Raw genomic sequence first — 23,276 nt, 5'->3', positions numbered from 1 at the left:
CACCTTGATTCTATATCCCATGGGGGAAACTTCTAATTTAAAAAATCAACCATTTCAAAAATCTGAAAATAGTTAAGCTACCTCCTTTCTCTTTTCCCTTTAAAATTTGAAAGAATCTAGAACAAGGCTTCTCAACACCGTTGACTTTTTAAGTTGGATAATTCTTTGTTGTATGGGAGGATGCCCTATGCATTTTATGTTCAGCAGCATCCCTGGTCTCTACTCAATAGATGCCAGCTGCACCTTTTCTCCCAGTTGGAATAATCAAAATGTCCTCAAACATTGCCAAATGTCCCTGGGGCGGGGAGCAGAACTGTCCTTAGCTGAGAACCACTGGCCTCTAAAATATGCCTCGAACGTAAGATGGTGTGCCCCCACCAAGGATTTCACTTATGCCACAAAGAACATTTTACTAGCAGTGGAGTGCAACCCAAAGCCTGACAGGGACAGTGAGATGCTAAGCACTAACGAACTATGGTGAGAGAAAGAGTCCAAACTTCTTCACATATGCAAACTCCACATTTAATTTTCTGCAAGATTACCCACAATAATTACAAAGTTTCTATAATACAGTCTCAAAAGCTTGGAACTATGAGATCCATAAGAATTGATCTATTATCTTTTACCTTTGCTGTGTACTGTCTCTGAGTAACATAGCAAATTAATGTAGGCAATATTTTCCTCTAATTTCTAGGAGTATCAAAGTGAAACTTTACTAAAATTAAAATGATTATTAAATAATCCAATGGAGAGAAATACAGAGTAAACCTCTAGTGTACAAACAACATTGAGGTCGACCAAGACCCATTTTGCTTTTAAGCAGGCATCTTTTAACTGAACATATTTGTTGTCTATATGATGACTAATAGTTTGACATTCTAAAAGTAATGTTGAAATATTAGCTGGTAGCTACTTCTGGTTAATGATGGTTTGAGGGTAAAAAGCTGACATCTATATGACACCGGTCCGTTCACTCTGCCAGTCACACAGAGTACTTTTGAAGCATTAGCAATAGCTTGAATGGACTTCCTACCGGGAATCTCTGGCCAAATGCTGACTAATGCCAGATCAACTTGAAGATTTCAGAGCCATTATCAAATACATAATTTCTCTGTCATAGTCTTAGAATTAAGCCAAGCCAAGAAATTCACCTTACTACTCAGAGCTGTATTAGGATCTTATTTAACTGATATTAATAAAATAGAGTTCACATGAGAAAGAGCACACATTAACTTCACCTTCTAATATCCATGTGACTTATAAGGTTTCATTCCAAAGGGAAAAAATATGACACTCATTTTAACTAAGTATCAGACCAACATGATTTTATCCTAAGGGTATTTATTGCTTTGAGGAGGGAATGTTGCACCATCTACCCTCATAATCATTTAGCTGTCCCTTCACTTTAGAGATGATGTTACGGACAAGGATGACTCTTCTACTACATAGTAAAGTGGGTGGGACTACAGGTAAACATGAGAACCAAGTTGCATGTACAAGGTCATTTCTCTCTTACTTAGACCTGCCTCAACTCCATCTTCTGACAGGCCAAGAGTATATTTCCACTCTCTTGCCTGACCTAAGAAAGAGAGGAAAGCCTGAGGACTGGGTAGAGAGAGGTATTCTGCATCCTGCATGAGCTTCCAAAGGGTACTCCCCCTTTCCCTCACTGCAGCGGAGGACAAAATCAGAATCTTTGCACCATCATTAACCATAGATACCACACTCGACACAAAACAAGACATTCCAAGCATTTCTTCTAACATTTTCAGGGTGTTTTTCCCCTTCGTAACTTTCTTTACATTCATCTTTAGTCCTACCCTGCACCGGCCCTCTACCAAGACTGGAATCTCTAAGAGGTAGAATCAATCCAGATCTGGAGGTCAGAGAAGATCCAATTTCTCATCTTTGGCTCCCTTTCTAGCAAACTGTTACTCTGAACAAGCCACTTATTCTTGCTAAGTTAACTCAGATGTAAAAAAGGGAGATGATAATTTGTGACTTCATAAACTTTCACTATACAAATATCATGTATTATTAGAAGAAGTACTTAAATTTAGAAAAAGAGTGGAAGGGAGTCATTTTGCATGTGATTTCAGTGAGCACGGTAAGAGAAAATTATTCATCAACAAGCACAATTATTCTCAGGCATCTTCACTCAAAACTGGTCATATGGTTCCATGACCTTCTAAAGGAAAAGATGGAAAGCCAAGACCTTTTCTCCTTTCAATCCCTCCTTTCCACCTCCATCATTGTAATACTGAAAAAAGGGTCATTGGGCAGGTTTGTTTGTTTGTTTGTTTGTTTTCCCCACGAAGGACCCTGGGGTCTTTGTCTCATGGCCTAACCTCAGGGATTTTGCTTAAACTGATTTAAGAAGGTGCCTGGCTTGGCATCAACCTTGGAAATTACAGGGATTTCCCATTCTCCTTTTTCCTTGGACTGCATCTCATTGCTCACACAGCCATTTGGTATCTCCCTCTTTCCTTGGTCCCCTGTACTTACCCAAACCCACATCCTCAAAACAAACATGCAGAGAGGGAAGTACCTCTCAGAAGGGAACTCCATCTGCTCTACAAACAGACTGCCAATCGGACATAATGTGGGAGCAGCAGGCTACTCTCTGGGGAAGACACCAGAGCGTCTGGTGGACCCCAGGAGGCCAAAGCACAAGAAGGCACAGGATCCTTTCCAGTGCACAGCCTGGAACCTGGGGGGTGGAAATGTTGTAGACCATAGACCTTACGCCATTCCTTAAAGATCAGATGACGGTATTCCGGACTGGAAGGCAATAGCAAAACCTACATGAAAGGGTCATCCTCTGAGTCCATTTCCCTCATGATGTACACCAGTGTGACCCTCCTCTATCATGTGTTCCCAAGTTCTTAGAAGTTGATTACGTGATAACCATACCAACTAGAAGAGATCATCACAGGAAAGAGAAAAATCTTTTTCTGGAGGCTTAAAACCAGGGAATGGCTTTCACATCTGCTAGAGGTTGCTATGATTTTGTGGCGATCATTGAATCTCTGCATAACACAATTTCTTCATCTGTAAAATTGGGAAGAAAATGTGATTTATTTAACTCATAAGATTTTCTTTTTGAAAATCAGTTCAATAACAGAAGTAAAAGCTACTTTTAAATAAAAAGCATGAAATATTACTAAACACCTAGTCTCCTACATGTAGATTAATCTAACTTATGCCTATAGTTGCAAAAGCACAACGTGACTTTAGAAAATCTTCAGTGTTACTATCTGAAAAAGCAAAAAGATGGTTCTAACATGATTTGTCCCTTTGTCAATGAACCCATTAAGTCTTTCTTTCCATGAGTCTGTCTATATCTTTGTATAAATCTCTGTGTCTCCAAAGGTAGCATGATGAAGTAAAGAGTGCACTGGATTTAAAGGTAAAATACCATAAGGCAAATCCCAAAACCATTATTTTCAATTTTATTGTCTTGGAAAAAATAACGTCCTACACCATCTACCTCTAGGATTGCTTGAGTGTTAAATGAGAGGCATCTAATTATACCTCTGCCTCATTCTTTCTGTCTCTGTCTCTCTGTCTCTGTCTCTATCTCGTCTTCTTCCTCCTCATTATCCATGATCCTTCCCCACCTCTGTCTCTCACCTTTTCCTGTCCATAGGATAGAATTAAGTTATATTTTTAGATTTTCTGGTTATTGAGTAACTAAATTAAGTTGCTTTTTATGATGATCATCTTCTCTGTTTCTGGTCTGAGTCTTTGGAATGTGCTAGAGGAAATCCATTTCATGATTTCTCTTTAAATCCAGAAAATACACCTTTCCCACCACCTCTGCAAATTGTCTCCAACTTAATGAGGTAGTGTGCAGAACATATATAGGAAAGATTACACATTTGAGGCTTGGCTCTGTCACTCACGAGCTGGGTAAGTTCTATCCTTCTTGGAGGTTCAATTTTCTCATTTGTAAGATCGGGGTAACACTATCTCATAAGAGTAATGGGGGAATGAGATCAATTAAGATGCCATATAAAACACATGGCATAATGCCTGGTTAAATAGTGAGTGCATAATAAAGAGCAACTTTTATTATGTTAAAACTAAAAAATCAGTTTTATAAATTAATGACACCATGGATAACATTAATAATGGCAATTTTGGGAGAGATTCTTAAGATAGGATACTATCCATGAAACAGCTTGGAGACAGAAACCTCTAAAAATTGCTAGCACCGAGAATGAGCTATGTGCTAGGCATTCTTCCTAGTACTTTGTGTGTGTGAACCCATTTCATCCTCATAACAATCATATGAAGTAGGTACCCTTATTGTTGCAATTAAAGGTGAGGGGATAGCGACTTCTAAAAGTGGTTCACTCATTTCCTTAGATCATCACAGCCAGTAAGTGGTTGATCCAAAATTCAAACCCATGGAGTCTAGTACCAGAGGAGGAGGAGTCACGCTCCTCCAGGAAAGACGGCATCTTCTAGACCAACCAGGACGTTGCCAGTAATTTGTTACCAGGAGTAAAGTACCGAAGGCTGCCGGTCATTTTCTTTTTAATTGAAATGAGTGTAGTTGAACTTGTAACGGCACGGCTCTTGCCCACCACCACTCTGATCTCCTGTCTAGTGTAGGCAAGACATCAGCACAGTCCAAGCCAAAGCCTTGGGAGCTGCTCATACCCTGGGCTCATCCGTGGTGTGTGCACATCACCCCCCAACATCAGCATCTTTGCCACCACCACTGCCACCATTATTGTTACCACCATCATATCATGACTAATGGGTCACTCTGGGCCAGGCATATGGTAATTCTTCACATTCGTTTCCTGTGTGTGTCGCGGCAGGAGAAAATGTTGAAAACCACTGAGCTACACCACTCCAGATGCATCCATAAAAGCCCTTTCTCATAGTTCTACCATCCATGACTCCACGGCTGACCTTGGAAAGGGAAGAGGGATGGCAGTAATGTTTACTGATATCTGTCTTGTGTCAAGCATTGGACAAGGTAATATCCATGTGTAATCGTACTGAATCCTCAACACAACCTAAAATATAAGCATGATAGTTATTTTAATCTCAGTTTTACAATGAAAGAAACCACAGCTGGGAATGGTTAAGTGTCTTTCCTGAAGATCACAGGGTCTCTAAACTATCACTGCGGGATTAAAACCAGACCTGTATTACTCTTTTGAGCAATTCATTTAGAATAGATTTGCCATTTCCTAATCTAGATTTTTTCCACTATAATATAAGCTTTCTCTTTTGTAGTCTATACACCAGAAGGCAGGAGCCCTCCAAAAAAGCACTCAGGAATCAGGAATCAGAAATCCCAAGACCTAGTCCTGTTTTTACAACTCATAGTTTGTGTGACTTTGAGTAAGTTGTTTACCCATTAAAATGAACAGTTTCCAGCTCGAACTTCTATACTCTATGATGTCCCTAGAAATAGATAGCAGATGCCTATTGCTACTCAAAGGACATCAATTCTGATCAAAGGCTTTTTCTCTGCCCTTGGATGGAAGATTATGGAGAGGGGCCCACGGCATGAGTGAGCTTGTTGACCAGACCATCAGACACGGGTGGTGAAGAAGGTTGGCTGGGAAGTGTGAGAAAGTCATCCACCTTGCAGCTGTCCCTGCCTGAACAGTACCATGGATAAACAAGAGTCCCTCTCTAGAGATCTCTGCTGGCACCTTATCTTCATTCCTTTCGGAAAAAAAATTTCATATCCTTGTGAAGAATGTATTGCCTTCTACATGCAACTGCCAAAAACCCAACTGTAGGCAAAAATCCATCTGACAAAATCCCTTAACCGCTTTGATTCAGTTCTTAAAGGAGATTAGTTGTTGGAAGGTCACAGAGAAGCCATCCTACTGCACATGGCAGCTTGGGGTTTCAAAGCTTTCAGTACTGAGGGAATCTCCATGCTTGATGTCCCTTCTCTCCATGCCGTTTAATCAATGAATCAACAAATAGTTACTGAGCAAGGCTTCCCTGAGGTCTGCAGGTCACCTCAGATGTGCCTCTCCAGTTCAATAGCAGGAGAAAGAAAAACAGATTTTTCTGACTCCTCTTAAACTTTCCATTTATAAAATCAGAGCTAGCATGAAAAGACCATGGGTCTCCTGTTCCTCTTTTTTCTCTTCCTTGAACCTTTATGGTTCACAAAGAAAAAGAAAATGCTATATAGCTGAGATAATATATAAGAGCTAAAAGGAAGGAAGGAAGGAAGGAAGGAAGGAAGGAAGGAAGGAAGGAAGGAAGGAAGGAAGGAAGGGAGGAAGGGAGGGAGGGAGGGAGGGAGGGAGGGAGGGAGGGAGGAGGCAGAGATAGAAGGAGGGAAGGGGGAAAAGATGGAAGGAGGAAAGGGAGAATCAGGCCCTTAGGTTTCCGGAAGGTCAAAGGACACATGACCATGTCTACAGTCCTCTCAAGAAATGTCTCTTTAGTAGCATGTAACCTCCATGTTTACTAGCCTATTAATTATTACTGCTCTTTAGTACATATAATTACCTACTGCTAGTTTTAAGCTTTTAGGATCGATGTAATTATGAATCTCTTATACCTTGAAGTGTCCTTCTGCTCTCAACTCTAGCAATAGGATCACAGACAGAATGTGCAAGTTGCCTCAACACCCAAAGCTTCGGAAATCCTAAATTAAAAAAAAATTTTTTTTCCTAAATAATTTGCAAATAAATGAAAAAATACAGTAATAAGGGACTACTTCTGGCTTTTAATAAATGTTATATAAAACACTACACTATGCTACAAACTGAATCACCATGTCCTAAGTGATGACAGTTACTGCAGCACAGAGTTGTAGAAAAAGACCAACTTATGATGTGAATACTATCTTTCTCTGGTTCAACACTATTAGCAGGATTCTACTTAAGCATAAGTGTCCTCAATTAAAAAAAAACAAGGAAACTGGCAAGAGTTTATTGGACACTTGCAATGTGCCAGACATGGTTTGAAACACTTTCTATGCATTATCTCTTTAACCCTTTCCTTCACGCATGGGTGTGCATTATTATCTTCAATCTACAGATGAGGATGTGGAAGCTCAAAGACATGAAGAAACTTTGCCCCAAGTCCTAAGCATAGTGGGGTCCAGAGAAAAGACTGCAACCCACATCTGACTCCAAAGATTTTGCTCCTAACTACCCCGTAGCCGACACTTTATTCCTATCCTTCAACTTGGAGAATCAAGGCCAAGAAAAGTAAAAACAACGCAGTTTTAATTATAATTTACCCTACTTGGAGTTTCCACATCTGCTTTGAAATTGCTCCCTTTTCCCTCAACATGAATTACTAGAGTCTTCTCTTTCATTTATTTTTGATAAGCAAAGCTAGTATTAGAATAGTAAGCCATGAAGTCGCAGCTAACCATGACCTTCTGAAGAAGGTTTCAGTCTAAGCATGCAATGAGGCCCTCCAACATCCTAAAAAGCTTGATTTTTTAAAAAGCTTAAATATAAACACTACGTTAACACTTACAGATTTAAAAAAAAAAAAAAAAACAACCCTAGTTCACTAGATAAAACTCTTTAGGGCATATAGAGGGGCTGATGCTCTTACATCCTACTGAGATCCTAAATTATAAGCCAATGCTTTTCACATGCTGATTGGGTCTGTGGAAGGGAAGGCAGTAACAGAAAAATCAACACCAATACTCCATATGCCATCTATACGTGTACAATTGTGCATCTATTCAGAAGTATCTGTATGTTAAAAGGAGGTAAAATATAAACACAGCATTATCTTTTGTTCCGAGATGGTGCGATTATTTATACCATTTGCATGTGGCAGGAGGTGTGGCTCAAGAGACCAGTTCAGGTCTGTTTCACCTTGAGATACAACACACCTAGAGACAGTCCTTGGCTTCAAGTGCCCGTGGGTGCCCGTGGGTCTCCGACACGGTGACTGAGCCCCTTCGTTCCTGAGCACCAGGCACCCACTTGATCCACCCTCCAATGGCTTCTAAGGGCCCCCTTCCTCCCCCAACTTTTATGGCTTCTTTCATTTTCTTTTTAATAAGCACAGCTGCTTTCAGTACACCAAACAAACCATAAGATTAACACTTCGCATGGGTACAAGTTGTTAATATTTCTTGGTTGAAGGCAAATTTATGAATATAGTAATTTTCACATATAGAAACCATCTCTACCAAAGAAATGCAAATGGAACTGTAAAACTTGGTCCTGGTAGAACTCAGCCAAGGTGTGCCTGGGTGAGAACCCTGAAGTCAGGCACAGCACTGCTCCAGGGATCTGCGTGTGCTCATTACCATACTGCAGAAGTTGCTTCTAGAGCAAATAACAGTTTTCAGAGAGATTGAGGTTACAAAATAATCCAGAGACTTCAGAAGGGAGAGAAAAATTAACTGTATCACAGAAAAGCTAAGGAACAAAATGACCTATTCCTCTTCGGTCAAAGCCTGAGGACTTCTAGCCCACAATTAGCATGACCTTCCATGAAGGAAGCCCTGAAATACACAGATTTCCTTTTTGTTTCTCAAATAAAGGTACTTACCGGTGAAAATCCGGAAGTCACCACACTGTGCACAGGATTACCTTGGCCGCCCTTCTCCATGGAAGCAGAGAGTGGGACCTGCCAAGTTTGTGAAGACATCTACTTGGGTTGACTGGAAAGAGGGGTGTGGGGGTGGGGGGAGGCAGTGGGGGAGAAAAAGAAGGACTTGCCCTTTAAAACGGAACAGAAGCAGGTACCACATCACATGACCTTTTACCGTAATTTCTATTAAAATCATTTCATGTCTGGTTGCCTCTGCTCTCCTGGCTCATTTGTATTGTTTACAACAACTCATTGCACTGGCAGTTAGTGGTGGCTGAATCCATGGTTACCCGTTTTTACATTCACTAGTTAAATGGCATGCAGCTCTGCTGTGGGTTTCAGGGAGCCAGCTCTTAAGAAACCACAATCCAGCTATCAATCAGACTAATCTGAGAGAAATTAATCTTATAAACATAAGTATTGGCGCATATTAAAAATTGATAGGAAGGGGGCACAGGCTTTTATTGGTTAGAGTTACAAAAGTGGACAAGCTGAGATCTGACTTAAGAGTCTCGGAGTATTCGGTCTGTGGTCTACATCTGAAAGCCATTCATGTGGGGCATCTAAAGATCCTTCAAGGGTAATACGACCACCCTTTAAAACAAATCCAGCATCCCTCAAAATCTTGTGAGCTTTTATTTTATGCGAAGGTGCTCAGGATCTACAGAGCGCCTAAAATACAGATGTAACCAGACTGCAATCCCAGCAAAGTAACTTAAACACATACGTACAAGACAGTAAAACACCAAACACACAGCACTGGGTAGCATTCAATTAAGACAAACCTCAGCAGAATGCTCTTTATGAGTAAATTAAAACTGCAAACTAATATGTTTTATTGAGAGCAAGAACGGTACAAATTCATTCTACTGTCTGTGAATTTATGTGGTTAATTCTTTAAAAACAGTCCCCACAGCAAACTTGTTTCTCCAGATGGACATGACCAACAATTATAATTGCTAATAAAAATTTAGAAGTTTTATAGTTTAATGCCCACAATAATTGTCCCACAAGTCACATCTAAATGCTAAATGAGAACAGCAAATAGTTAAAGCTAACATACTACAACCCCATCTACTGCAAAGTCACTGTATCCGAAGCTAGAATTGATTTGTTTCCTCAGAACGAATTGAAAATGAATGTAACATAACGTCGGAAAAAATCCCTCCTGCACTGCTAATCGGATATTGTATAATGGTTGATTGCAGCTTTGCCCTGCGCTATTGCTGCCTAAATCATACATACTTACACGTTCTGGGTTCTTCCAAGAGTTTGGTGCAGTTTCAAGGACAAATGTCTTAAGGAAGCCTCTCCTACTGTGCAGCAGGGAGCCTAGCTCGGATCTGATGACAAGAGCACAGTGCTAAATCTGACAACAGAGAAGGAAACTTCCTGCGTGAAGAAGAGATCTTGGAAAGTCTCAGGGTTAAAAAGGCAGCTTTAACTGTGCTGGTTGATTTGCTCCCTGGTTGTGTATACACAGTAGCAGCTGATCTGTGTTTGCAGCCCTGCAGAAAGGAACCTTTACTGAAAACCAATGGCATCACATTTCCGCGGAGCTGGTGCCAAGTGCTGGAGAGCAGAACAACCTTTGACAACTTCACACAATTCAACCCAGCCGACTTACCACAGGTCAGGGAGGACTGTGGAAAGTGTCCCCCCACTGGGTTTCGTCTCGGGCATGCTAGCGCAGTTCCTGGGAAACCAAACACTGTTACCAACTGGACTCCGGCAACGGTGTAAGGTATTCTCCGGACTTATCTTAAATATAGTCACTTGTCTCGGCTCTGCCTACCTACCACGTACTATATTGTCACAGAATTTTTTTTAATGCGTCCCAATTTTTAAAAATTTTTTTTTCCTTCTGTTTCTTATATAAACCTTCAAGCCCACAGTATGTTACTAATCTGGAGTAGCACAGGAAGCAAGCAATGAAGAACATGGAATATGCCCTTTGGTACTGGAATTACCTTCTTCACCACCCTTAATATGGAAAAGAATGGAAATGTTAGCCTTTGCTAACTCTAAGAGGGAAAGTGAGAGAGTGTAAGAGACAGAAAGAGTGAGAACAAGAGAGTGAGAGAGAGAGAGAGATGGACTGACTACTGGTCACTGTAACAAACTTAATCCAATCATTGGTTAACCACTTTGTTATCTGTGTTCCTCGCTGCCCTTCTTCTCCTTCCTGTCCCTATGACAAGTCTAGGTTATGGTATAATATATGCTATTTTCTCACTATTGTGCATTTTACTTCAAAGGGCAGAAATCAGAACTGACAGTTTAACAAAAGGCCATGTTAAATGTGTCAGACAGCACAGGGAAGTGCTCTCCTACTTATCTGAAAGCCAGCCCAGGAGCTGCTTGGGAAACGGAGCCAATATTATCCTAGGCCTCAGCTTTTCATTTTGGCCACCCTTTTGTTCAAAAATCACAATTCCCTTACATTTGAGAGCCCACGTAATGTAAGGAGAAGAATCTGGGCCCTGGTGCCAGGTAGATTTAGCTTCTCATCCTGACCCTACTACTTCCTACTTGCATGAGGGTGGGAGTTGCTTAAAAGCTCTGAATGTCTGTTTCCTCATCTATGAAATGGTGACAATGTATCTACCGCACAAGATTACTGTGAAGATGTAAAAGATAACATGTGTCAAGGGCTTGCCAGGGTACGTGGCATGCAAGCATATACACACATTTCCTGAGCCTCCTCTGGGAGACAGGCACAGTGCCAGATATGGGGGGGAGGTACAAAGTCAACTGAGACACAGCCCCCACACTCAAGTGCACTTGTCTGCTCTTTCTTCCATCCTTCCGATAGTTTGTATCATCTCTATCATAAAGCATAAAAACAGTTTGAAATACTCTTCTCATTTGAGCCTCATAAGAGTCTTGTGAGACAGATAAAACTGTACCCAATTTGCAAATGGGAAAACCACAGCTTAAAGAAGCAAGGGCTACAGGGCTAGTAAATAACGGCCTGAATGCCAACCCAAGCTCCCATTCTGTTGCATACTTTTCCAAGGGTATATATACGAATTTGCCACAAAGAATTCATTTTGCATAATTCTACATTATACTGTTATCCTTATTGTACTATTTCATATATATATAGTACTTCCCTAAAGATCTACTTACGGTGGAGTGACTATATCTTAAAACTACATGCATTTAAAATTTTCCTATATTTAAAAGAAACTGAAGCTGAGTCCATTTTATGATCTATCGTCAATGTCATAGAAAAATAGAACTCCCCATCAAATAAGGATTTGGAGGTAATTTGTGGCCTTTTGGTACTCATGCTACCTGTGTCTTCAATTATTTCCAAATAACTATATACGTGTCAAAGTTTTTAACATTGACACATGATTCAACCTCCCAAAGACTGTTTTCTTTGTTTCCTATTCAGCATATATTCTCTACATTGAGGGCCTAATGAATTTGGTAAGAGCAATTAAATATTTACTTTTAAATTCAAACTTGATCCCACGACATCCTGATTTCTAGGTTCACTTCAGTTTCTAGGTTAACAGATCACAAACTGTAGAATTCTGTTGATCATTATCTTGTGAATCAGAGCAGAGCATCAGGCCAGGCTCAGGTAGAATCCCAGGAGATTTTTGGATCTGCTTTTTTTTTTTTTTTTTTAGTATAGTGTCCATAAAACAACGCAGATTTACTGAATCATTGTTGATCTACTGCTTCACTTTGTGCTTTAAGAGGTAGACCACTTCTGATGGAGGAATTGGCTCAACATTAATCAGTGAATCATACATACAAATAAAAATATTCTTGAAAGAGATCTGTAGAGTATCTAGACCTTGGAGTTCAACTCATGTATTACATTAATTAGTTCTGTTGCATCCTGGAAATCTTTTTTTTTTTTTAATGGAATTTGTATCATTATTTATAAGCACTTACTACCAATGATTCCTTCAGCCTTAACAAAAATCCAGGAAATTTAGATTAATATCAATGTCACAGCAAAGGTGCAAATGACAGGCAGTGTTTGAGACGAGGAAAGCCATTTTTGAATACACTGGTTTTGTTTCCAAAATCATTTTTTTTAATTTTTTAATTTTTTTAATTTTTTTTAAATCATTCATTTTTTTTAGACAAGCTGTGGCCATCTGTAAGGGAAAGTAAATATGCTCCTTAGGTACTGACATTGTGTAAGTTAGGATTATCAAGCTTGCAATATTCAACTGGCTAGCTGCATACTATTTCCTGCTTCCTCCCTAAATAAAGTAATATGTAAAGTACCTACCACGGTTCTTGGACCACAAGGCAAGAAATATGCCTACCAAAGATCACTCTGGAGCCAAACAAATTGGTCTGGGACTCTGTCAAACCTGGGTTGACCCAGTGACTTTTCCTCACCACATAAAACTAAATATAGTTCTCAAGTGCTTTATGCCCATGAGTCTCACTCAACTCTCATAGCCAACTCGGAAGTAGATACTTTGATTATCTACATTTTTACAGAGAAGACAAATTCAGAGAATTTAATAATGTCACAAGATCATACAGGCCATAAATGACCCAGCAAAAAAGTTAAAATGGATGCTCCCACTCTAATTTATAAGCTTTTCCACATAACTAACATACTATAACATACTTTCCCTTCAGGAAGAATGTACACACATTAGTTTCCCTCTTTTTCCTTTTGGTTTCTCATCGAACCATCAATTAAATGCAGACCAGGCTGCCTTAGACACACACACACGCACACACACACGCACGCACGCACGCATCGCCTCTCTCCTCTACCTTCACATGCCTTCCATCTTCATGTCTCTAACATCTGAGCCAATTACTTCAGAGAATAATTTTTCTCCATTTTTCTTCACTCTCCTGCTTTTCAGTGCATTTGGGTGTCAAAAAACAAATCTTATCACAGGTGATAAACTTAGAAGTAGTGCTAATGTTACACTATTCCAAGGGAAAGAAAAGCCATATACTTTGCAACCAGCCTCTAAAAATCCTGAAAGTTTCTAAAAATCCCCTTCACACACTCTGCAATAGTTTCCATCTATCTTTTTAACTCCCAGTTATATGTGCATTTCTCTTAAACATCAACCCTCCAGAGTCTAGATAAATGATAAACTATCAGTTTTATTGCCTTTATGTTATGTTTATCACTTGTATCATAATAGAACTCTTTTTCATATTTTTTCATCACTGATACACAATATTTCACTCCAATAAGTTAACACAGGCTTTTACAGTCTAGCCTAGTGAGAGGAGTCAGTATTTATGATTGTTTTATGTAGGGGGAAAAAAGTGTGTTTTGAATAGCTAATAATTGATCTACAAATGAAAAGTTTTTATGTAAAAATGAGTGTCTAAATTTCATGAGGCTTTCATTTCAAACCACTGAACCTGAGCTCATTTCTTATTCTACCTACTAATATTTCTGGTCATGGCAAAGGCCAGACTTCAGTAAATAATTCCTTTATAGAATGGAAATAAACAGGAGTATGATTAATTGGTTGATTCATTACTAATCAATCATTTAATGCAGAATCACAGAGGTGAAGTAAGTTGGAGACTGTCAAGTCAAACGCCTTCATTTAGAAATGAAGAAACAAAGGTTCACTAGTCTTGGATAAAGAAGACAACCAGATCATATTATAAACTGTGCTTATGACCATTTCAACTGATCCTTAGCTGAAGATCGATGTTCAATCATAGACACATGAGCTAAAAAGAGCAAATTTCTAACTCTGAAGGTGATTGATCCAAAGAATCAAGTATTATGTCCCATTTCTGCAACCTTTGGAAAATAAATGTTCATATTAAATAGAAAATGAATTTCTAATAACTGAATTAAACTGTTCATCTAAATAGCCAACTTTGGACTTCTCTCCACACATATTAACTTGGAAAAATATATAGGCTGTGTTTACTATAGCACTATGGCCACAGTCTCTAAGAAGAGCTATAACTCGCTAACAATTTTCCTGATTTATGTTTGAAAACATACAGGGCATGAAATGATTTCTGCAACCTTACATTTTCCTCAAGAACACTGGAAGACAGAAGATATAATGCAAAAATCATGTTGGGTTCCTTGTTAAAGCTCCCTTAATAGAAATGTGTGATAAGCAATTATGCATGCCCCACCCAAAAAAAGTCATTAGTTTTTTTCCCCCATTAAGAGAGGAAAGAAGAGAAAAGGAAGGGAGAGAAAGAAGAAAAGAGGAAGTAGGGATGAAACTATGATAAAAGAATCTATTTTCTTATAATGTTTATATTGTAAAAACTGATTGCCTTCTTAAGAAAGTGCCATAAATATTCTTCCAAAGAGCAGTTTATGGATAATGTATGGTTATATACTATAACTCAGTATACAAATGTTAGTTATTCTTGTTCTTAGTATTTAACATATATGGAAATTTGCTTCACAATCTATAATTGTGCTAATAAAAACAGGTATTTGTGAATATAAATTTTATTGGTCATAAAATCAGCCTTATTAACCTAATATATCTTAGAGCAAGGTTGAATTTAAATGGGCCACTCTGGTAACACAGATATCTGGAAACACTGTTTATTCTATTACATAAGTATCTGCCAGAATAACACAAAAGTTTCGCTATGCTTCACATAACATTAACATCTTAAATTTGAATCCTCAAACAGTAAAAAATGACAATGTCAGGGATGCATATTTGCCAAATTCAAATAATGTGTTTGTATAAGGGAAGTAAAATAAGCACATTCATTAATTAGCACCCTTCTTAGAGTCCCGTCCAGGTTATTTATTTTAGCAGGTGGGCCATCGGAAACAGCCGTTAAGTGTCCCTAAGTCAATAAAATACCTTTGAATCTCCAGTGTCTTGCATTTTATCACAGGGATTCCAAGACATTCAACCTTCTTTTATGGTAGCTATGACCCTTCCCTTGTTTAAAGGAACAAAGTATCCGTCATAAGAGAAATATAAACAAAGGCCTGATTTTAAAACTATCAATGATTCTTCTTCACCACTACAGGTATTATATTGTGTATAACGGTATAAACGCACTATTAAATATCTGTATAGGGTGTACCCTTCGGAGGGAGTACGGGAGGTGGGCTTTATACCCAATGCAAAGGAGGAGGTGAGCTAAGGAGGTGGGGGCCTCTCACCACTGGAAATCATCAGGGTTAAGTAAACGAATGGTACCTACTCCCCCCAAAAAAGAAAACTTCCCTAGCTATGTGATCAAGACACACAGAGACTTAACATTATCATACTGCGTACCTCAGGAATTTGTATTTCAAAATGTGCAAAGATTTCTCCAGTTACCCGAATCCAAGACCATCAGACTATGTATCTACATTCTATGTCAAAGGCCTGTATTACTTTCAACAATCATCTCTTAAAAGAAGGCCCTACAGGCCCTGACCCTCCTTTTTGGCCACCATCATTGATTCCAACACCAGGTACTATTACGAATGAGGCTCAAAATAATCAAAAGAAGATCATTCCAGAGAAAGGTCCTTAAGCTCTCCTACAGCACCTCACCCCTACCTACTAGCATGACAGCATGACGGGGCACATAGAACTTATTCATAATTCCCTGCGCTGATTCCTGAGGCCCACTTACTCTACTGGGATGGCCATGTTAACCTAAAAATTGAATTGAAAAGCTGAATTATCTCACAGCTTTAAAAAACCAACAACAAAGTGACAAGACAAAATTTCTCTGTTTGCACCAGGGCCGAGTACGTGATTTTTTTTTTTTTGACCTCATAAATGATTTTGATATTTTAAAGGAATTTTTTTTAAGAATCACAATATTATAAAACTTAGTAATTATTACTTCAAAACGACAGATGCTATTGTTCATGGAGAAATTTTCAGTTGGTTTTCTCATACCACTGGTTCAATTGAAAGATTCACCAACTGCTCCCTGGAGGAAACAGAAGATCTGCATTTAAATGGAGATATAGTATTTCCAAATGCACCGTACCTAGAAGGCAGGTACTGTCAAGGTTTCTCAGAATAACTCAAATTGTATTAGGTACATCTCGATGTTGTAGTCATCCCCATTCTCACAGGGCTCTGTCTGTTTCCATCCCATTCTTTCTCCTCGGTGCATTCTTTGTAACATTTGTCCCAAGGAGTTAAAATTAAACCTTGCTCCACTGCAAAATCCCCACACTAACAACAAGCGATTACTACTGTACGTATCATTTCTGATGTGTACAGAAAAAGACCACAGAAGATAGGTTGGCCAGAAATGTTAAATAATTGAAAAGTATAATGACTTAATAGAGTAGTAAGCTTAGTTTACAATGCAGCCAATTTAAAGCCATAAAAATACTGTGTAAAAATTTTATCTTGTGGTTGACCATTACATATCCTATCTATTATTCAAAAGTATCTCAACACTGTTTTTCTTCATTAATGTGGCTTTTGGCATTTCCCTCAAAATCTTTTTGTTCCCGCAGTTTTCCAACAATTTTGAAACAAATACAAAATTCCTGCATGGTATCATAAATTCCCCTCACCAGGATAATGAGCTCTTCAATGCCTAATTGAAATTAATTTTATAGGTCAATCTGTAAGGCATACTTCAACTTCCTCGAAGATGATTTGTTTTGCATTTAAGGCAGTCAAGCACGCAAGACATTTTAAGAAAGAAACAGGACTACAGCTACTTGTATTGACACATCTGTGAACAAAAGGAGAAACTCATAAATAACCCCTTTTTCTGCAACACACTAATCCAGAGATTTGTCTATATTAGACAATGTCATGGGGCATCAGGAAAGTTTTGCCTTGAGTGTTTGGCTAAGGTGTGCACAGCATGTCTGTGAAGGAGAAAAAAAGAGACACTTAGGATCAATTTCAAACATAAGCCCATTATCACTGGCAGGCTCTTGCTAAAGTTCTCGCTGCAACCAAAATGCCTCTGTAAACAAAGTTACTGAGAACAGCCCCAGAAATTCTCGGCGATACTTTTCCCATCCTTCAGCTGTCCGCCTAGTTATACCTTATCTTGCTGCCCTGCCATTCTCATGCTGATTCAAATTCAGAACTCAAAATGAAAGATGAAATATCTTGAAGATCACTTAATATTGAAATACTGTTGCAGTAATAAGTGGTGCTCAGTTGGAGATGGGAGCATGGTACTCTCTTGGTAACCTTTTAATTTCTCGAAAAATTGTACAGAATAAATTGAGTGGCACACACATGGAAACCTAATCGATTGATCTGCTCTATTTTGTGAAAGCACCACCTATCAGAAAGTATCTTTGCTACCCTTGCAACTCCTGTTCAAGACCAACAGACTTCAGTCCTACCGTGCACAAAGATTTAAATGCTTATTTTGATTTATTAAAGAGAACAAATCATCTTTCATCTGCGTTCACCGCCCCAGTCAACGGACAGTCTTATGCGCCACCTGATACCATTCTCAATACACAAACCTCTCTGTCGTGTGAGTTTAAAGAGTTATGAGAATGGTTTTAGTGAAAACAACAGTCATGCAGAACACGAAAATACATGTCTGAAAGGTCATCTGGGCCTGTTTCATGATATACTTGGTTCTTTTCATATTTGAAGGGGAAATCACTGTCACTCGATCTCCATCAATGTTTTCAGGCACCTTATTTCTGTCGGCTCTTCCTCAACTCAGATTTGAGAACTGTTTAAATTTCCCTCTCTTTCCCACAATGATAGGACTGTCTCTTAGGTTGGCTACCTCATTCTGATAACATCAAATCCACTGGACAGGAAAAAAACAAAACAAGCCAAAACAAAACACAAAAAGCACCCTGACACTCTTCCCCAATCCCACTCCCTGCCTTCCCCTTGAGGACATTTCTTCCTCTTTTCTCCTGCGGGCTGCTTCTGAATTTGGGCATTTTCCAAACACACTCCCCTATTTGGTCTTTGGGCAGCATGAGAAACAAAGGAGAGTTTCTCTTCAAAACTAGACCAAGTCATTCAGCTGCTCTGAAACACTTCAAAACATCCGCAGGTCTCTTGATCCTGACTTAAAGTATTAAGCAGTAGTGTTTTGAAAGTAGTAGGAGGTCATATGTGGACCTAACAGCTTCTCTTAACTCACATGCTGGGCATTTTTCTTTTTTTTTTTCTTCTTTTTTTTTTTTTAAAGAGAGAGAGAGAAGGTGCTATTTTCAACATTGCCCTCTGGTTTACGTTAGCAAAATCATTTGCTTTCCGTGCGTGTCTGTGTCTTATCCCAGGGCCAGTGGTTCTGGTACTACAACACACACACAGCAAACGTGTCTCCCTAGCTCCAGCAGACCCATGTGGCAATTCACAACATAACCGAAGCAAGCACAATAAACAAACACATACATAATCATTCCACAGCACTGAGGCAAGCGGGGGTTTCTCCAGGCCCTTCCGGACTCTTCCAGAATCGCTCATTAAGATTCTGAAAGGGGGAGGGGGTGCAGCTAGGAAAAGGTTGCCGGAAGGGAAGAGAAGGGGAGGAGGGGGGATTTGCCCTCTGTGTCTTTCTCTCTCTGAGGATCTCCCGTCACCAAACATGGAGGGGGGGAGCTCTATCCTGCAGCCGCTTCTGACATACTTGAGGGGCAGAAGGGGGTAGGTGGTTTGAAATACTTAAATGACGGGCGGGTGACCTCCGTGCAACTTCAGAGACTCCCTCCCTCTGGAAGGTGAACGGGTTGGGGAGCCGGGAGGGAATGAGGCGTAGAGGACAGGAGGAGACACCTAGGACTAGGGCAGCAGCAATCACCAGAAGGATCTTCCAGCCCACGACAGCAGTCCTCAACTCCTGACACCGCCCTCTCCCCCAACGACCCCCGCCCCAGAGCCCCTCACCCCAGAAGACCCCGAGGACTCACCCCAACCCCTCCCAGTCCACTGCCCTAACTCTGCCCTCACTCTTTGCCACTTTACCAAGCACTGAAGTCTATCCAGGGAGGGGGATGGGAGAGGTGTTTAAAGAACAAATCTCATTGAAATTAGAATTTATCTGTGTCTCCAGCACACACGCTGACAGTTTTGCAGTCATGGTAAGGCAAGTCTACAAGAGGTGGACGGTACTTATGGTTGTGTTATGGGGTGGGGGGGGAGGGGGATTGCTTTTTTTTTTTTTTTTTTTTCCAAGAGACTCTAAACAAGTGAAGGGGGAAGGGGGTAGCAATAGCGATTTCAACCAGGACTGCAAATCAAGAATGCCCCAGATGCAAATGTCTGTCTCCAGATGTTGGTGATAAGGATTTGGACCAGTTACCTTGGCAGGGTCAGAACTGCAGCAGGTTAACCAGGTGAGTCGTCGGGGATTTTAAAGAAGCCGAAGCCGGTTTCTTGGGCTATGAAAGTCTACAAAACCCCCATGCAGGAACATCGCACATCCTACACACGCCTCCTTTCACTGGGCTCCCGCGACCTCAGCAGGCGAGGGGGTGCTGGCCGGCCCGCCGGTGGCAAGGGCACGGCCACCCGCTCTGCCCCCGCGGGCGCGGGGCCGGCCTGGCCCCCGGGGTCCGCGTCCCGAGCGGCTGTGCACTCACCGAGCCGGGCTGCGAGGGGCAGAGGGGCGCCCGCGGCTAGCCGGAGCGCCGGGGCGCCTCCCTTTTCTCTTGGTAGCGTCGGTCCGCACTCCCTGTGACCCAGGACGTCATGATGCCTGTCTGTTTTCTCAATGACAACTTGGCAGAAGAAGAGAGAGGCTGCCAGGTTCTCCTCGGGTGGTTACGTGGTATGTGCACGTTTCTGTTTGCATGCGTTTCTCTCTCCCCCTTTTTTTAGAAATAAATATCTGTGTTTAAAAAAAAAAACAAAAAACATTCCCGGCACTGTCAGGATGTGATTGCATTATTGCGTTTGCATAATTGACGCCTCTGGGTGTGTGTGTGTGTGTGTGTGCGCGTGGGGGGTTTTTTCCCCTTTAAATCCTGCGCTCCAACCCGCCGCAGCAGCCGCTGCAAAGGGAAAGCAAGCATGCGTTCATCTTTTGTCTTTCATTTTACCTTCAGGGTGACATTCAGTGCTAACTGTTCCCTTTTGGCCGTCGCCAATCCCCGCCTGGGCAAAATAAATTTTCAAAAGGTGCAGGGGGGGGGAGGGGAAGGACCGGCCCCTCAGCCCCAATGCTGGCGTGGCGATTCCTTCCGTCAGCGGACCCCAAACCTACCTCGACCCACCTCCCGCCCCTGAAACACCATTTTCCCTTCTACCCACCGGGCCCAGGCAGAGAATCGGCACCAAGACAGCGAGGAGCATCCACCCCGGGCCAGACACTCATGTTCGCGGCTCGCACTTGCTGACTTGCATCTCAGATGCCTTCTCGGTGTGTAGGCCTCTCACAACTGGAGCTATTTTTGTCTCCCAGAGATGTTCTTTAAAGCCTTTTAAAAATGGGAAGGGGGCAGGGAAGAAAAAAGGGAGAGAGAGAAAGAGAGAAATAAAAGCCCAAGCCCCCTATGTGAGGGGCTCTACAGACACACCAGGAAATTTGGGGGGCTCCTGGCACCTGACCCACCAGGGGAGTTTGAAAGGGCAGAAAGGATTACTAGCTTTTTATCTGAATTCCCCTACAACAGCAGGAAAACTTTTTCTTCATACAAAGATATTATGGCCGGCTAGTCACTGTATTTGTCATTTTTATAATTACGTTCTCTAGAATCAGCACGAAAGGTCTCAACAATAACTCTGGATATTTGTTTCTGCAAACATGAGAATGTATTTTACGTGGTGTGGCCACGTGACAGGTAAAGCAGAGATCATGTCTCTATAATATTTAGTTTCTGTTATTTGTACATCCGTGTGTTTTATGTAGCTTCTATTAATCATAATATTGTGCATATTAATCACCATATGCCCATTGCCGAAAAATAAATATCTAGTGCCAGGTTTGGCCAATAGTTTTTCCTTCTTTATCGCTAATCCCCGATCTGGAGCAGAAGAATGGGCTTAGGAATTTTTTTTCCACACTGTGCCTCTTTTTTTGTTGACCTTGGTCACCATCATGGATTGGTGAAGTCATTATTCCCACAGATTCCAAACCCCTAAAAGATGACGACCGCATGAGCCAGGGTTGCAAAAAATAAAGTGTGGAGGAGAGTGTCACATCTGAAAAGCAAAGCTGACTGGGAGAAAAACTTTTTCTCTCATCCAAGATCATCTGCAGCTGCTGTAGGTTTAAAGACTAGTTTACCTATTTGAGAGGTTGGCTAAATGGAATGAAAATAACAAGTAACTTGTTAGGTCTTTTCCCTTTAGAGTCCTACACCAAGAATCACTAACAAATTCTGTAGGGAGGATATTGTAATTACGCAAAGACCAGATGATCAGAATTGGAAGAGAGCCTCCCTAAAGTAGCCCTAAGAGTGTCTCAGGACTATTGACTAATAGATCCCAAAACTTGAATGGTGCCTCCTCACCCTTAACAATTGGACACAGCTCTCTGGCTCTGCGTATCAGTCTCCTTAGAACGCCAGAAAGATGAACTGGTGCAGTCTTGCCCAGTGCTTGGAGGTCATCAGTGTCAAAGATGATTCTAAAGCAGGCAAGGGCCCATTCAGAACTCAAGCAAGTACTACTGATGTTCTTGCTAACATTTTAGTATCTATCCAAGAGAGGCTTGTTAATATTCAGTCTACACCCTGGTTCTCCAGCTTTATTACTTATTAGCCTTAGAACTGGACCTTTAAAGAGTCACTGCAAAAAAAAAAAAAAAAAAGAAAGACCCATAAAAATTTGACTAACTTTAATCCCTTGAAATCCATTTTTATTTCCGGACAGACCACCAATCCACATACCACTCTAGGCAGCCAAGGAGTGAGATGTTTGAACAATGAGCAAAGGGTAGAGGCAGAGTATTCCAGTTCTCTGGAGTCTGAAGAGATCCTTCCTAAACCTGGATTCTCTAAATCCACCTCTGGCCAAGAACTGCTCTCTGTTGTTTATTCAAGTCCAAACTCCTCAGACGACGTTCAAGTCTTTATTTTCTGGCTTCACCCTAAATATAATAGTTAATATTGTTGTAGCATGTTCGGTTTAACTTTCCAACCAAACCAAAGGGCAAAAAAAAAAAATTGCTTACTAAGATGGATGGTATGCATGGAAGTTGCTGTCTTAAACTTTGCTTGTGTTTAGAACTTGTAAATCTAATTAATTAAATCTTCTCTATAAGAACAGGAGAGGAGGATTATTGGTGTTCCCATTCTACCCAAGGAAACTGAGGCACTGAGCAGTTAAGTAATTTGCCCAGAGTTATACAGCTGGGGTTCAAAATCAGGTGCCTTGAGCCCTCACTATCAAGCTCTTTGCTTACCTGCCTACTGATTCAACTTCATTTCTACCTCCTCACATCTTGCAGTCAGGCTGCTCACCCATTGCCCACTTCACCCTTTGTTAACCCCAAGGTCACTGCCCAAGCATTCCATGCCCCCTTCTGCCTCTTTGCTATTCAAATTTTATCTACTGGTCAAGGCCAAGTTCAAGTCTGACTTTGCCCATAAAGCCATTATTTACTATTATTGGGTGTATTGATCATTCTCTCTGTTCCACACTGTTCACTTCTACGTGTGACATCACTCTTCTCTGTTTCTGGGGTTTATTTTTCATCTCTTCTTCCTCTCTCAATTCCTTTCTGACAGTGTTATGCATTTTTCCCTGCCTCTTCTGGTTTGCCTAAGTACAACACCAGCTGTCCTTAAATCACTTCTGATGTACTGATGGACACAAAACTGCCCTTTGGAAAGCTAGGACGCCACTTTCCAA

The 23,276-nt window shown here is 40.7% G+C and overlaps 1 protein-coding gene and 1 long non-coding RNA gene across 2 annotated transcripts in view; one reads left to right on the top strand and one right to left on the bottom strand.

Annotated features, from left to right (window-relative positions):
* ESRRG (estrogen related receptor gamma) overlaps positions 1–19,872 on the bottom strand; it is a 568,605-nt gene extending 548,733 nt beyond the window's left edge. The window contains exon 1 of the mRNA XM_054507915.2: positions 19,783–19,872. The gene's annotated coding sequence lies outside the window, so the exon portion shown is untranslated. The remainder of the gene's footprint in view (positions 1–19,782) is intronic.
* Positions 19,873–19,983: 111 nt separating this feature from the next.
* Positions 19,984–22,968, top strand: LOC135364702 (uncharacterized). Its single transcript, XR_010412194.1, has 4 exons — positions 19,984–20,250; positions 20,742–20,841; positions 21,175–21,262; positions 22,687–22,968. It is a non-coding gene; the product is annotated as an uncharacterized LOC135364702 (long non-coding RNA).
* The last annotated feature ends 308 nt before the right edge of the window (positions 22,969–23,276 follow it).

Source organism: Mirounga angustirostris, unplaced genomic scaffold (assembly GCF_029215605.1).
Source record: "Mirounga angustirostris isolate CCGP_5_RB_7025 unplaced genomic scaffold, mMirAng1.0.hap1 SCAF_6, whole genome shotgun sequence".
NCBI classification, from domain to species: Eukaryota; Metazoa; Chordata; class Mammalia; order Carnivora; family Phocidae; genus Mirounga; species Mirounga angustirostris.
This window is presented reverse-complemented; position numbering and strand designations above follow the sequence as displayed.